The following is a 14,905-nucleotide window of genomic DNA, read 5'->3' on the forward strand; positions in this document are numbered from 1 at the left end:
GCTTAACATCACTAATCATCAGGCAAATGCAAATCAAAACAAGGAGATACCACTTTACACCCACTCAGATGGCTATAATCAAAAAGCAGATATGACATGTGTTGGTAAAGATGTAGAGATATTGGAGCCTTCACACATTATTGCTGGGAATGTGAAATGGTGCAGTTACTTTGGAAAACACTTTTGTAGTTAATCAAATTATTAACCATATGACCAAGCAATTTCACTCCAAGCTATATACCCAAGAGAACTGAAAACATGTTTTCACAAAGAAACCTGTAGATGAATGTTAATATTAATGACTATTCAAAACAGTCAGAAAAGTGGAAACACTAAGGCGCCTGAGTGGCTCAGCTGGTTAAGCATCTGCCTTCTGCTCAGGTCATGGTCCCAGGGTCCAAGGACCTAGCCCTCCTGGGCTCCCTGTTCAGCGGGGAGCCTGCTTCCTCCTCTCCTCCCTATTGCTATCGCTGTCTCTATCTCTCAAGTAAATAAATAAAAATCTTAACAAAACAAAAGTACAAACACCAAAATGCACATCAGCTGATGAACAGATAAACAAAATGTGGTATATTCATAAAATAGAATAGAATATCATACATGAAAATGAAGGGAGTATTCATTTATTCTACAACATGCATAAACTTTGACATTACTCTAACTGAAAAAGTCAATCACGAAACCACAGATTTTATGATTCCATTTACATGAAATGTGCAGAAGGAGACCTATTCTAAGATAGAGACAGAAAATAGCTTAGGAAATGCTAAGGGCTGAGAAGAAAAGAAAAAGGAGAGTGACTGCTAACGGAATTTCTTTTGGGTGCTAAAATAGTCTGAAATTAGGCTGCACAACCTTGTAAATATACTGAGAACCATTGAATTATATACTCTAAAAGGCTAGATACTATGTTTGGAAAGCATATCTATTTTCTAATGGAAATATCAAGCAGAAATTGTCAGTAAAACTGAAGAAGTGCTGACTATTTTAAAAAACAGTAACAAGGAATAGTTTGAGATAATTAAAAATAATGTATAACAATATAACACTGAACACCGTAATGAAAGACATGAGAGACTATACTAACAAAGAATCTCTGTGAAAGATCTGCAGATGTTTATTGTACCATTCTTTCAACCTTCTTTATAGGATGGAAATTTTTCAAAATAAAAGTTTAGAAGAAAAGTGAACAGAATAGCCCTGAAGTTAAACAGCAGAGCAAAAACTATATGTAATATTAATCCTCTTTAAAAAGGTAACTCTTCAATCCTTTAATAACAATTTTTGAGCGCTGCTGAGTAAATGTGGTAGGCAAAAAGCACCAGGAACTGGAGGGACTGGGTCTTTTCATAGCTTAGCCGCTCACTTCTTTTTAGAAATGAGTAATGTTCCACTGTATGTACCACAGTTTATCCATCTACCTATCCACCCAATACATCAGTATTGCTTCCACGTTTTGACAATTATGAATAAAGCTGCTATAGACATCCTTGCACAGGTTTTTGTGTGGACATGGGTTTTTGATTCATTAGAGTAACACCAAAAAGCACAGTTGCTGGATTGCATGGTTAGATTATGTTTAGATATGTAAGAAACTGCAAAACGGTCTTCCAAAGTGGTTGTACTATTTTTCTTTCCTTCCAACAGTAAATTAGAGTTTCTTTTGCTCCATATCCTCACCAGCATTAGGTGCATGTTGGCCAATCTTTTTTTTTCATTATAAATGTTATAATTTTTATTTATTAATATTAGAACCTATAACTGTTATAACAATCATCACTTTTAAGTACCTTAGGCCATCCTAGTCACATTCTTTTTTTTTTTTTTCAGTGTTCCAAGATTTATCGTTTATGCACCACACCCAGTGCTCCATGCAATACGTGCCCTCCTTTATGCCCAAAGGCTCTCCAAACCCCCCACCTCTCTCCCCTCCAAAACCCTAAGTTTGTTTCTCAGAGTCCACAGTCTCTCGTGGTTTGTCTCCTCCTCTCCTTTCTAACAGCGGTGTAGTAGTATCTCATTGTTGTGTTAATATATAATTCCTTGATTACAAATGATGTTGAACATCTTTTCATTTGCATTTTTGCCATCTGTATATCTTCTTTGTGAACCTCTGCTGAGGTTTCTGTTTAGGTCTTTTGCCCTTTTTTAACTTCTTTAATTTTTTTTTAAATTTTGTTTTATTTTTTCAGTGTTCCAAGATTCATTGTTTATGCACCACCCAGTGCTCTATGCAATACATACCCTCCTTAATACCCATCACCACTCACATAACACCCCACTCACCTCCCCTCCAAAACTCAGTTTGTTTCTCAGAGTCCACAGTCTCTCATGGTTTGTCTCCCCCTCTGATTTCCCCCAAGTTCTTTCTTTTACTGTTGAGTTTTAAGAGTTCTTCATATATTTTGGGTAATAGTCTTTTATCAAATATGTCTTTTAAAGATTTTATTTATTTATTTCACAGAGATTGAAAAAGACAGCAAAAGAGGGAATACAAGCAGGGGGAGTGGGAGAGGGAGATGCAGGCTTCCTGCTGAGCAGGGAACCCATGCAGCACTCAATCCCAGGACCCTAGAATCATGACCCAAATGGAAGGCAGCAACTTAATGACTGAGCCACCCAGATGCCCCCAAATATGTCTTTTACAAATAATTTTCTCCAAGTCCATGGTTTGTCTTCTCATTCTTGACATGATCTGTCATAGAGCTATGTTTTTAGCTTTGATGAAATCCAACTTACCAATTATTCAATTATTTCTCTAAGGAATTGTGTCTTTGTATGGTATCTAAAAAGGCATCACCATACCTAAGATCATCTAGATTTTCTCCTATGTTGTCTTTTGTTTCACAGTTTTTCATTTTACATTTAGGTCTATTTTCCATTTTGAGTTATTTCTTAAGAAGGGTGTGAGATTTGTGTCTAGATTCTTTATTTATTTATTTATTTATTTATTTAGGCATGTAAATTTGCTGAAAAAGCTCTAGCATTTTTAATTGAATGGTCTTGATTAAAGTCCATGCTCTTAGAATTTTAAACATTTGAAATTTGTCATAGGTTACTATGTCGCACAATATATGATCAAGTTTTTGTAAATGTATTTTTGAACTTCTAAATAATGTAAATTGCAAATAATCTACATTTTTAAGTATTATGTGTAGATTTTTAAAATTTGCATACCTATATACTTATTTTTTGTTATAGAATGTGGGAGAGATTATAAAATCAAATAAATATGGCATTAATGAAAATTTTTTTTAGGAAATCAGTAATTGTGTGGGAACGTTATTGAATAATTTAAACTTTTGCATTAATTCTTAGACAAATATTATTGCTTTATACCTAATACATATCAGAAATTAGTGCTCATAAAGCAAAAGTAACTGTTATAAATCCATCATCCATCAGTTTAAAATAGTATTACTTGCTCAAAATTCTTTATTTTCTCCAGTATGTTACCTGGCTTCTGAATATGTATTATTAACATATCCTAATTAAGTGTCCCATATACTTATAATGAGACATTCTGATTATCTGTTATTATATAACAAACTCCATAAACATGAGGGCTCATAACACTGTTATTCATTGTAGCCCTAGATTTAAGACAACCCAAGTGTCCTCTGACCACTAGATGGGCCAACAATCTGGTACAACTGTACCATGGAATACTATCCAGCAATTCAAAGGATAAACTTCTGACATATGCATCAAATTGATTGGATCTGAAAGGCATTATACTGAGTGGAAAAACAAAAGTCATTTTCAAAAGATTATATATTGTATGATCACACTTATATTACATTCTCAAAATGAAAAAAAATGGCAAATTCTAGAGAATGGATTAGTGGTTGCAAGTGAGAGTGGGTCACACTATTAAGGGTTAAAACAAGGAAATTCTTTTGCAGGAATGAAACAGTTCTATATCTTGATTGTTAGGGTGGCTATGTAAATCTAGTGGTATAAATTATGTAAAACTACACACACACACACACACACACACACAAATGGGCTGAGATAAAAACTGATGAACTAAAGACGACTTGTAATTTGTTAGACAGGATGGTGGCAATATCCATTCCTGGTTTTGGTATTGTTTTCTAAGTATATAAACTGTTACCTTGCGGGGAAGCTGGGGATAGGTTTCACAAGAAACCGTCTCTGCAACATCCTTTTGTGTTTATAATTATTTAAGTTGGATAAGAAGTTGAAAAAAAGATTATCCAAATATAGCATTGCTGTCCCTAACTGCATCTATGATGGGCATTAAACAGTATTTATCTTTCTTTTACTGTTCTTGGAGTATCATCATTGATTGATTAAATCATAATTTATGGTTCCATTTCAACTCAGCTATGAACTAATTTGAACTTGTTAGCAAATATCAAAAGTTTTCTGAAGGTCAGTTTCCTAACCTGATAACCTCTGAGCACACTTCAGGTTCTACCTTGACATGATTTCATGATTCTGGATATCCATTGTTTGCCTCTTTAGACTCTAAACTTCTTTAAGTCAGAGACCAAGCTTAGTCTTAAAAGGAATTTATATCATATCGTTCTGCATACTGAAGTGGCCTACAAATATTATACAGAAACTGCTAAGTTATGGGCCAGGCTTGCTTCTATTCATCAATATTCTAACCACTTGACACTGAAATTTAGAATTTTGACAATGCCAGTAAAACAAGTGTTGAACACAGATTATTTCTAACAAATAATTTCTTTCTACAAAGTGCATTCACCCTTTATGAAACACTCAAGAATTTAAAATGGTTGAAGTATTATATTTTCATGTGTTCGTGTATGAATCTTATTCTATAATTCTATATATTGTAGAAATTTAAGGAATTTTCAGATTCTTCACTTAATCAGACATACAACTAAAGTTTTTACTGTCTTAGCAGAATTGTTGATGCACTAATCTCATTCATTAAACTTAAATCTGCCCTGCATTTTCCTTCAAAATATTCCAGAAAATTACAAACCAGTGGTATCACAGGAAAGTCATATATTGCTTTAACAATCTAATATACAGATCTACTGATGCTGTATAATGTCTTGATTCAGTATCATCTGTTAAACATTTTTGCTAATTCACTTTATAATGTACTTTATTAAAAGTCATTAAAAACTGCAGCTGCATCCGTAATCATTTCCTAAATATAAAGACTGCATTTATAAATGATCTCCTTGTTCAAAATACTGCCGTACAGCTCACAAACTCTTTGTTAGAAGCCAGAGAGCTTTTATTCTTTACAAAAAGAAATGCTAAGTAATTCATCAGTTGCCAAACTTTTTGTGTGTCGGGGGGGCACATATCGGCCTTGTTCCAACCACTCAACTTCCATGTTCGTAAAGAATATTTATAATATAGTCTCAGATTGATGTTTATAACTTTTATCTATTTGAGTGCCATCTTGCTCCTAGGATTCAATCTCTTAATGTATATGTGTCCTTGATAAACTTGAAAAAAACTCAGTGGTTTGGCTCAGCTACACACACTGAAGTGAAGCTCTTATGCAAATATTCTGGGACTACACATTGAAGGAAGAGACTGTATTTCATTTGGAGTTTTGTTAATTCCATTCAGGAGAAACTAGCCTGTTGGGGGCTTTACTTGCTTATAAAAATAATGTAAATGATTTCTAAGCTTCACTTAATTGATTGTTCTATGATTTTATTGCTTTTATATATATAACAATATATTTTCTCAGAGAACTAAAGTTTGGATATGAGTTAAAGAAATTCATTTTCACAAAAATTGCATTGTTTATAATAGAATTGTTTATTTCTCAAAAACAATTTCATTTATTCATAAACATAACTGGTAAATATTTATCATTTATCCATTTTTTATAGTATACCCTAAAATAATGTAGAACACCTATAATTTATTCAGTAAAACAGTATGTAGTATGTATGCATATATTACTTTAAATATGATCCACAGGTAGAAGGAAAAAAAATTCTAAAAAATTTTTCATCTGACATGCCAGATAGAATATCAACAGCAACAGAAAATTATAATATTTAATAGACATGAATCACTACAACTATTGGTGAGTTTATGGAGAAATGTGAGAAGGATTATAACCATATATTTAGTAAGCTCATTTACATTTAAGTCATGCAAATTTATAATTGGCCAGAAATAAATTATTCCATTTCTCAAATAAGACCAGGAGAAAAAAAGCCAAAAGACAAGAGCAAAGTTTTTGTTTGCCTGAACTCTTTAGGAAATTCCAGCTATTTCAGTAGAACTGGCAATACTTCTGTGGTCTTCCAGGTCATTCAACTCAATGAGAAATAAAAAAGTACAGAGATTTAGATTGGTCTGAAGATCTCTTGTACCCATTTTCATCCTCAGAAATTTCTTTTAGATAGATATCAAGATGTTACACATCTAAAGCAGAAAAAAGTGGATATTATAGATAAGAATACAAAGGAGGATTAATAATTATTAATAATTAATAATATGAGATGAATTTCATCCTTTCAAGCAAAGTCAAAACTATGTTACATATTACTAGTGGAGGAAAGTTAACTTTCCAATAACTAAAAAGGACAATTATTGACTTCTATATATTTTACATGATCACTTAAAAATAAATATTTATATAATGGGAAAAATAAAAGCTTACGCAAATCTCTTCCCAAGTATTATATGTATCTCTTTTAGATTTACTCTATGATAAATGACATTTTTCTCACCAGACCTCCATTACCACAGGCAAAACTATGTAATGCAACAAAGTATTCATTTTCCCAGGAATATGATGTCACCAGATTTCAAGGGGAGGGGAAGCGGGTGCTGTGAACTAGGAGCAAAAAGGTAACTATATTGCTTCCTATCACATTCTTGGAAAGAATATGGTCTTTCCATTCACTTGTCCTTGGTTTGGTCCTTAGGACCTCACACTCTGAAGGATTATCTGAATCATTTTCCAAAAACTGTTCTCTCCAAGATGCCCAGTGATCTACTCATAGGTCAACCCAAAGGCCCCTGAATCCCTTATTCCTTTCACCTCCACATAGCATCAACAATGTTAACTTATTTTTTTCTTGAAATTCTGTTTCCCTTACACTTTTCTAAGTATTTTTTTATAATCCTCTCTTCTATTATTTTTCTATTCCTAAATGTAAATCTTTATGTTCATAAATAAGTGTTTTCCCTTCATTCTCTCAAAAAGTTAATATATTTTCACAGCTTCAGCAATAATCTTTATAGCAATGACTGAGTTGGGTATGTCAGGTTTTATCCTCTTTCTGAACCTAATGGCTCCTTCACCTGCCATTTGGCTGTAACACCCTTTCACTCTTCATTTGACATGTTCCAAGTCAGATGTGACATGGTTCCTCCCAAAGAACAGCAGTTTACATTTACCTGCTTAGCGTTTACCTAGCATGTATTGAAAGCATTATCTCATTCGAGCTCCTCTTCTTGATTCTTCTTTTGTTTTTTAGTAGCATAACTCTCACCTAATCATCCAGTTTTAATCTGCTTATTTTTAACTTTAATCCCCTTAGGTCAAGTTCCCATCACCTCCAATCTGAATTACGGCAACATAACCAATCCTGGTCCTTCATGACTCCCTGATACTTCTAAAATATGACTTCAACATGTCATTATGCTGTCCACAAACCTCCCTATCTGTAGAAGATTTGGGTCAAGATAACATAGGAGCTCTTCAAGATCCTTAAGAATCTAAACTCCTCCATAACTTAAATACAGTTGCTGAGTTGTTTTATTTTTATCACAATCTGAAGCAAGTGAAGCATATAAGAGGTAAGATATGCATATAATAGGTGGCAGTTTTTCTTCCCAAACTATCTACAGCATGTGGAAAAGTATGAAATATCAATCAAATCTTAATTTTTATTTAATATAGAAGAAGCATTTAACTTTCCCAGTTTGCAATTACCTCATTTGGAAAACAGGAATGACAGCTTCACAGTCCTGCCATAAAAATCACATGAGATTCCCTAAAGTGGACATTTTTAAAACTGTTACTATCATACAAAATGCCAAGAGAATCATAGTATGACTGGAAATTTAAAAAACTAAAGTTTCCTGGAACATATTTCTTACGTTCTGTGAAGATTCTATATAACAAGGAAATACTCTAAACTCCAACTTCAAGGGACTTTTCAAAAATTTATTGCCATAAAAAGAGAATACAAAATGGAAAACAAAAAAAATTGATTAGGTGGTTAATAGATAAGTCATTTAAAGGATTTATAAGTAGAGAAAATGATGAACCCAAGGAGAAAAATGAGCAGCTTATTTATGAATTTAATGAATTAGATGAACTATCCTATCTTTATTTACCTTAACTCTAAATGTGCCCTATCATACTACTTCTTGGTCATATCATCTATGATACATGGTACAGTATTTAGGCAATTGATCTACCTTTAGGAGTGCTACTTTTTCAATATTAAAACCAGACCAGAGGAAAAAAATATATATATAATCTAGTGAAACTGGAGCAAGTTTATCATATCATAAATGAAGATATATTACTTTAAAATGCTAGGCAAAAAAAGAAAAAAACACCCTCCAAAGGAAAAAAAAAAAAATGCTATCCAATTTGAAGTACTATTATCCACACTGGTCACTTTCCCTACTCCATCCACATGTCCTTTTAGTACTATACATTTTTGACTAATAAAGTAAAAAGGACACCCACAAAGATTTGGTATATTAATTACATTGCAGTTCATGTTGTATACCTTTCATCCTAAAGATGTTCTTTCTTAGAAAATCAAGACAATAAACCTAGAAGCCCACTTTTGCTGAGTATTTGGTCAGCATTAGATACATTAAATGCCTTAGAGTAATACTGTGGAGGACAGTTGCTGTTCTTTTTATCCTATGGTATAGTCCCCCTTTATCTGCAGAATGCACAAAAATTTGAATCTGGGGATAGAGGAACTGCTTTGCACTTAATAGACCATAGTTCGTAATTTATTATCTTTCTTTTTCTTCACCTAACAGTTCAGTCAAAATTAACATCTGGGTTATTATTGTTGTGGCACGTATAAGAAGAGGAAAGAAAGACAGTAGTGAGAAAAGACGCTAGAATAAATATATGATGGAAGGGGTGCCTGGGTGGCTCAGTGGGTTAAAGCCTCTGCCTTCGGCTCAGGTCATGATCCCAGGGTCCTTGGATCAAGCCTCACATCCAGCTCTCTGCTCGGCGGGGAGCCTGCTTCCTCCTCTCTTTCTGCCTGCCTCTCTGCCTGCTTGTGATCTCTGTCAAATAAATAAAAATATAATCTTTAAAAAAATAAATTAAATAAATAAATGCTGGGATATTGTTGATCTATATTCTTTCTTATTTATTATATGAACTATTTTTCCCACAATATTTTTGACCACCAGAGAAATGGAGTATCTACTTCATCTCAGCTACTCCTCATCATTTGAGATTTATTAGCTGTAAACTTCCAACAGGTATTAAGATAAGGGTTTTTGCTGAGTCACAGTTCATTCTCCTATTTTTAGATAAAAACAGGACTAGTAAAAGGCCCTGATTAGGGGCACCTGGGTGGCTCAGTGGGTTAAAGCCTCTGCCTTCAGCTCAGGTCATGGTCTCAGGGTCCTGGGATCGAGCCCCACATCGGGCTCTCTGCTCAGCCAGGAGCCTGCTTCCTCCTCTTTCTCTCTCTGCCTCCTTGTGATCTCTCTGTCAAATAAATAAATAAAATATTAAAAAAAAAAAAAAAAGGCCCTGATTACTGGGTGCCTGGGTGGCTTAGTTCTTAGGCGGCTGCTCAGGTCATGATCCCAGGGTCATAGAATTGAGTCCCACATCAGGCTCCCTGCTATGCGGGAAGCCTGCTTCTCCCTCTCCCACTCCCCCTCCTTGTGTTCCCTCTCTTGCTGTCTGTCCCTCTCTGTCAAATAAATAAATAAAATCTTAAATAAAATAAAATAAAGACTGACTACAAATGTCAGTTCTAACAGATGTCACTGCAAGCAGAGAAGTGTTGGTTCTGCCAGCCACAGGAACAAAGGCAGCCTCTGCACTGAGTCCAATTTCTAATGCATTTGTTCTATTAAAAAAACTTTAAAAGTAAAACTAGCTGACACACAAAACTCTACTTTCACTTTCTAGATTTCTCTTTATGAGACTGACGCACTACCTACTGCGCTAACGAGGCACCTCAAGATTTCTCTTTAATAGAGAATAGCAGAGAGTCAGGAACCTCTTGGGGGGCTTACTTTCTGCAGTTTGCTGCAGGCTCTCCTGGCCAGCCACTCTCATTAGCTTACAAGCCTAAACCCAGTAGGCATTTCAATCTACAATCTATGCAAAGAAGAGTAGGTTTGTATAAGTAAACAGAAACAGAAATAGTCTAAGACAAAGCATGATGAAAAGAACTAGGTAGTGATGAGCATAGTATGCTTTGAAAGACAAAATGGGAGATTTATCTGGAGAAGTAATTAAAGAAAATTGTGGGATAGTGAGAGCCACCACATGCAGATTATCCTAACAAAGGAAGTAATAACAAACACCAGCTTGACCAAGTTCCCGCTGGGTAGAGGCAGTTCACCAACCATTCTCTATGCCCTGTTATTTTACCCATTCCCAACAAGAGATGAGGTAGAAATTTTATTTGTTTTACATATGAAAATAAAGAGACTCAGAGTTACATCCCTTTCCCACATTTGTAATGAGACTCTACCAGGATTCAACTGATCCCAAATCTCATGCACTTTCCACCATAAAAGTATGGGAATGTTTTCAAGAAAAATGATCTGAGGGAAGCAGAAGAAAATTTTCAGCTCAACTAAACCTGTATGTTTTTGCGTGTTTGTTTTCAAATAGTCAATAATGATTTCCCAAGAGAATCAAGAAAATAGTTAAGCTATTAAATTAAGATAAGGTGATTTACCCAAGATCACATAATCAATTGATGAGAAAACTAATATATTTGATTCCAGACTTCATATGTACTCAAAGCATTTTTAACCATGCAAATGACACTTTTTTCTTATCAACATTCTTAAATTTCTTAATCTCAGATACTTACTTATTTCTCAACATAGATCCATTTGAGAAGTTTTAAAGAGAATGTATTATTTTTTCAACTGCTTTATATGAGTAACACTGTTAAAATTCTGATACCATTTCTAAAAGATTCCTACTTTCTGTGAATTTGGTGAATTTATCAGGTAAGCATTTATTCCTTTAAAAAATTAAATCTTTGGCTCTTTGAAATGTTGAGTAACTGGTAATATATTTACTAAATATAAATGTAGTTATAACTACCTTACAAATTTTAGTTTTAAAATTTAAGTATGTGCATTAAATGTGATGAAGTGATAGAAAGCTAGCCACTACTCTATTGCATTGATTTGATGATTCTTTTAATTTAAGAAAATGGTATTATTTTAGTTTTGCTGATAATTTAAAGACTAAAATTATGAAAATCTAAAATGATCTTCTGACACTTTGTATAGAATGTGTTCAAAAAGCTTCACAGAGATAATTCAAAGATAAAGTTCTTGGTCACATGACATTATTTTAATGACTTTCATTTCCTACTTTTTCTCCATTTTCCTTTATTTGTAGTTTATTTCCTTTTCCTTTTTTGGTAACTGATAACAAAAAAAAATCTTTAAGTTCTATCACTAGGTAATCTTGTAATTTTCATCACAACAATTTAGATTGCTTAAACATGTTATCACAATATTTTTAGTGATACAGATATAGAAATCTGTATCTTTACAGATACAGAAATCTAAAAAGACTATATGTTCAAAAATTACATTTAAAAAAATCACAGTCATTACATTTAAAAAATCATAGTTGTAGTTTTAACTCCAACGTAAAGAAAATAAGCAATGAGATGTTGCTTAACTTGAGATTCCTGAAGATGTCCATGAATAGAATCTAAGCTTTGGACTAATCTTCACAGCATTTCCATGACATCTCCATGGATCAGTCCATGTTGTCCACACTTCACTCTATTGTCACTTGCCCTGAATCAAACCTAAGCTTTCTACATGTGTTGTTAGATATTCAGTTTTAAAGTTCATTTGATCCCTATGAGTTTTCTTATTGGTATAACTAATAATATCATTCCTCTTTTACAGACCAGAAAATGACTACACGAAGGCAGTGACTGATCCAATTAAGGGCAAAATGAAAGTAGATAAAATGAACTCCAGTCATGCTGACCGAGGCTTGACTAAATATTTGGTGTAAGACATGGTGTCAGTTTTGAGTAATAAATATTTTTTAACTAGGTCCTACCTGCATTCTAACATTGATTTGATTAAGAGATATAAAAAGTTGATGCTGCGTTAACAGGAAAATATTATATTACTTACACTTTAGTTCTTAAATACAGGAGATATGCCCACCATATAGGAAACACCATATAGGAATTTTTCAATGAATGAAGCAATCAATCCTATTGGAGATTATTGATAATAAATCAAAGATACAGCGCTCAGGTTTCCAAAATGCTCTCCAAAGCATCATATCGTGACTCTCCAACCTTTCATAGAGTAGACATTCATTCATTTGTCCCACAAATACTTAGGTTTCAACTGTACATGGAGCATTGTGCCTTAATTAGTAGGTAAAATAATCTCTATTAGGGAAGAAAAATTAAGTTTCAGTGGGTTGAGGGACTTGTCCAAGATCTATGACAAGCAGTTCAAGAATCCTGACCTTTTAACTGTCAAACAATACTTGTTCTGCTACATCATGATGCATAACATATTTTGTACTGCAGCATGTTTGCTTCTTTCAATGCATGCCATGTACGACTCAATCTCCTAATCTAAACAGAAGGAATATACTAAATAAGAATTCTTTTTCCATTTGAATGCTATTCTATGACTCACTATATAGGTTTCTGGGGAGGTGAGATAACTATAGAAATAATTTCTGACTTATGAAATACTTTTCTCTACCAGTGTCTTTTACCTTGTTTGTTAGAATTGGATGAATAAGTGGTTGTTTGCCTAGAATTCACATATTTTAAATTTAAAAATAAAATTCAATTACTAGGGGCCTTACTAAGTTTCAATAATAATCATTTCCTATTCCTATGTGTTTTGATAAAAACGTATGCAACCTGGTTCAAACTCAAGCAACAATTCTAAAGCAACTTGAAGATACTCAAATCCAATATGATATGATTATATCAGTGATTACATTAGAATATCAAATGAATATTTAGATGGCCTACAGAAAAAGTTGATCAAGAAGTAGTTTTATAATATTTCATAATTTAAAGATTCCGAGCAGAACTCTGTCCTACTCTCCAATATTTCTTATTAAAATTAGAAAAGCAACTGAATAGATCCCAGAGCTCACTGTTAATTATTCCCTGTCCTATATACACTTTACATTTTCCCGATTATGTAATCTTATCTTGCTTTTCTCTTTTGAGTCAAATATATCCTATCAATAATACTTCCCCTCCCCTAACCCCCAGGAGAGGGGATGCTGAATTGCTGTGTCTGGTACTGGCCAAACCACATGCTTCCTTATTCTGTAACAGACCAAAATAACTATTAAAACAGCTGACTTTAATAAGATAAGGATGTACTGGAGTAAATTATTGACTTCTCTCTAAATACAGGTGATTCTATAAAAAAGAAAGGTTTGGTTCATTAGCCCACCAACTCCTTTTTTTTTTCCTTTTTTTGGAGTGGAAGACAGTTAGATATTAGCATATAGATGGGCATTAAGCTGGTCTGCAGAAGTCTATCTCAATTTCCCCAAAGATAAGGATTGATATGAGCACCTTGCCCGAGCTTCAGTGGGTGAATGTGAGTTATTTATTTCTACGACTTAATCTCCAGAGGAATTAGGCAAAGGTAACTTTTACTTTGTGTAGTTCAGCCACACATAGGGCAAGCCTGCCCCCTCTACCACTAAGAAGGTAATTGCGGCCCCATACCAACAGCCATGCTTCCTGGAATACATTCTCTGCTTTCTTTTTGTGCTCTGCCGACCAGGGGAGTCTCTCTATGGTAATTAATTGACAACCAGAATAAAAGTTTAACAATATGCTATAATTCTCTTAAAACATGATTTATCATTACATGTGGTAATTTCACTTCCGCATCTCTAAAATTAAAAAAAAAATCAGGTTGTGTTAGGAGCACATTGTAAGTCTCCTGGGAAGGAATCCAAATCAATGGTACATTTTCTTTTCCTCAGATTATCATTTCTGACCTATATAGGGCAAAATAGCCCCCAAGGAGCTCAATGACATAGATGCCTCTGCTCCCTTTCTGCTAAGCAAGCAGGTTCATGGAAAGTGGTAAGTGACAGTTAAGAATGATATTTCCTCAGAGTTTAACTGCCACTCTGAGCCAATGCAAAATAAGGGCCCATCAACTCACCAACAATACCATCTTAACTGCCTCAGATGATTTTCATATTAAAAGTGAGGAGTACGTATGGATATGTATTAGAAACATTCTATATCACTTTTATATATGAACTATGAAAGTAAAAGAGAACCATAAAGAACTATAATTTTTCAAAGGGACAAACTGCTTCCACAGTGTTGGTTATGCAGATAGCATCACATGTATTTACATGATTGTAGAGGTCCTTACTTGCAAGTCAACACTCTGCTGAACTGAATGTTCTTATTGGAATTGATCAAGCTCTAACGGAAATGTCAGGCATATGCTATAAATTTGTGTAACTGCCTTTACTCAGTGAACCCTTTTTATTAAAGCAGAATGTTTATCAAGGTCACTGTGAAAGATTGTACTTTTAAACCTCCAGGAGAAGACTCCAGAGATAAAAATCAACAGAAAACAGATTTAATTAATACTTTAAAGTTTATGGTTTGTCAAGAACCTATTGGCCTACTGCTTTTTGGATTTCAGTGACAAATGTATTTTGTAGAATGAAGAAGTCCGA

General features: G+C 33.9%; 1 protein-coding gene across 1 annotated transcript in view; it reads right to left on the minus strand.

Annotated features, from left to right (window-relative positions):
- Positions 1-14,905, minus strand: part of SNTG1 (syntrophin gamma 1) — a 948,474-nt gene that overhangs the window by 932,186 nt on the left and 1,383 nt on the right. The gene's annotated exons all lie outside the window — the stretch shown is intronic.

Source organism: Mustela putorius, unplaced genomic scaffold, assembly GCF_011764305.1.
Source record: "Mustela putorius furo isolate JIRA1106 unplaced genomic scaffold, ASM1176430v1.1 tig00000151_pilon_pilon_pilon, whole genome shotgun sequence".
In the NCBI taxonomy this organism is placed as follows: domain Eukaryota; kingdom Metazoa; phylum Chordata; class Mammalia; order Carnivora; family Mustelidae; genus Mustela; species Mustela putorius.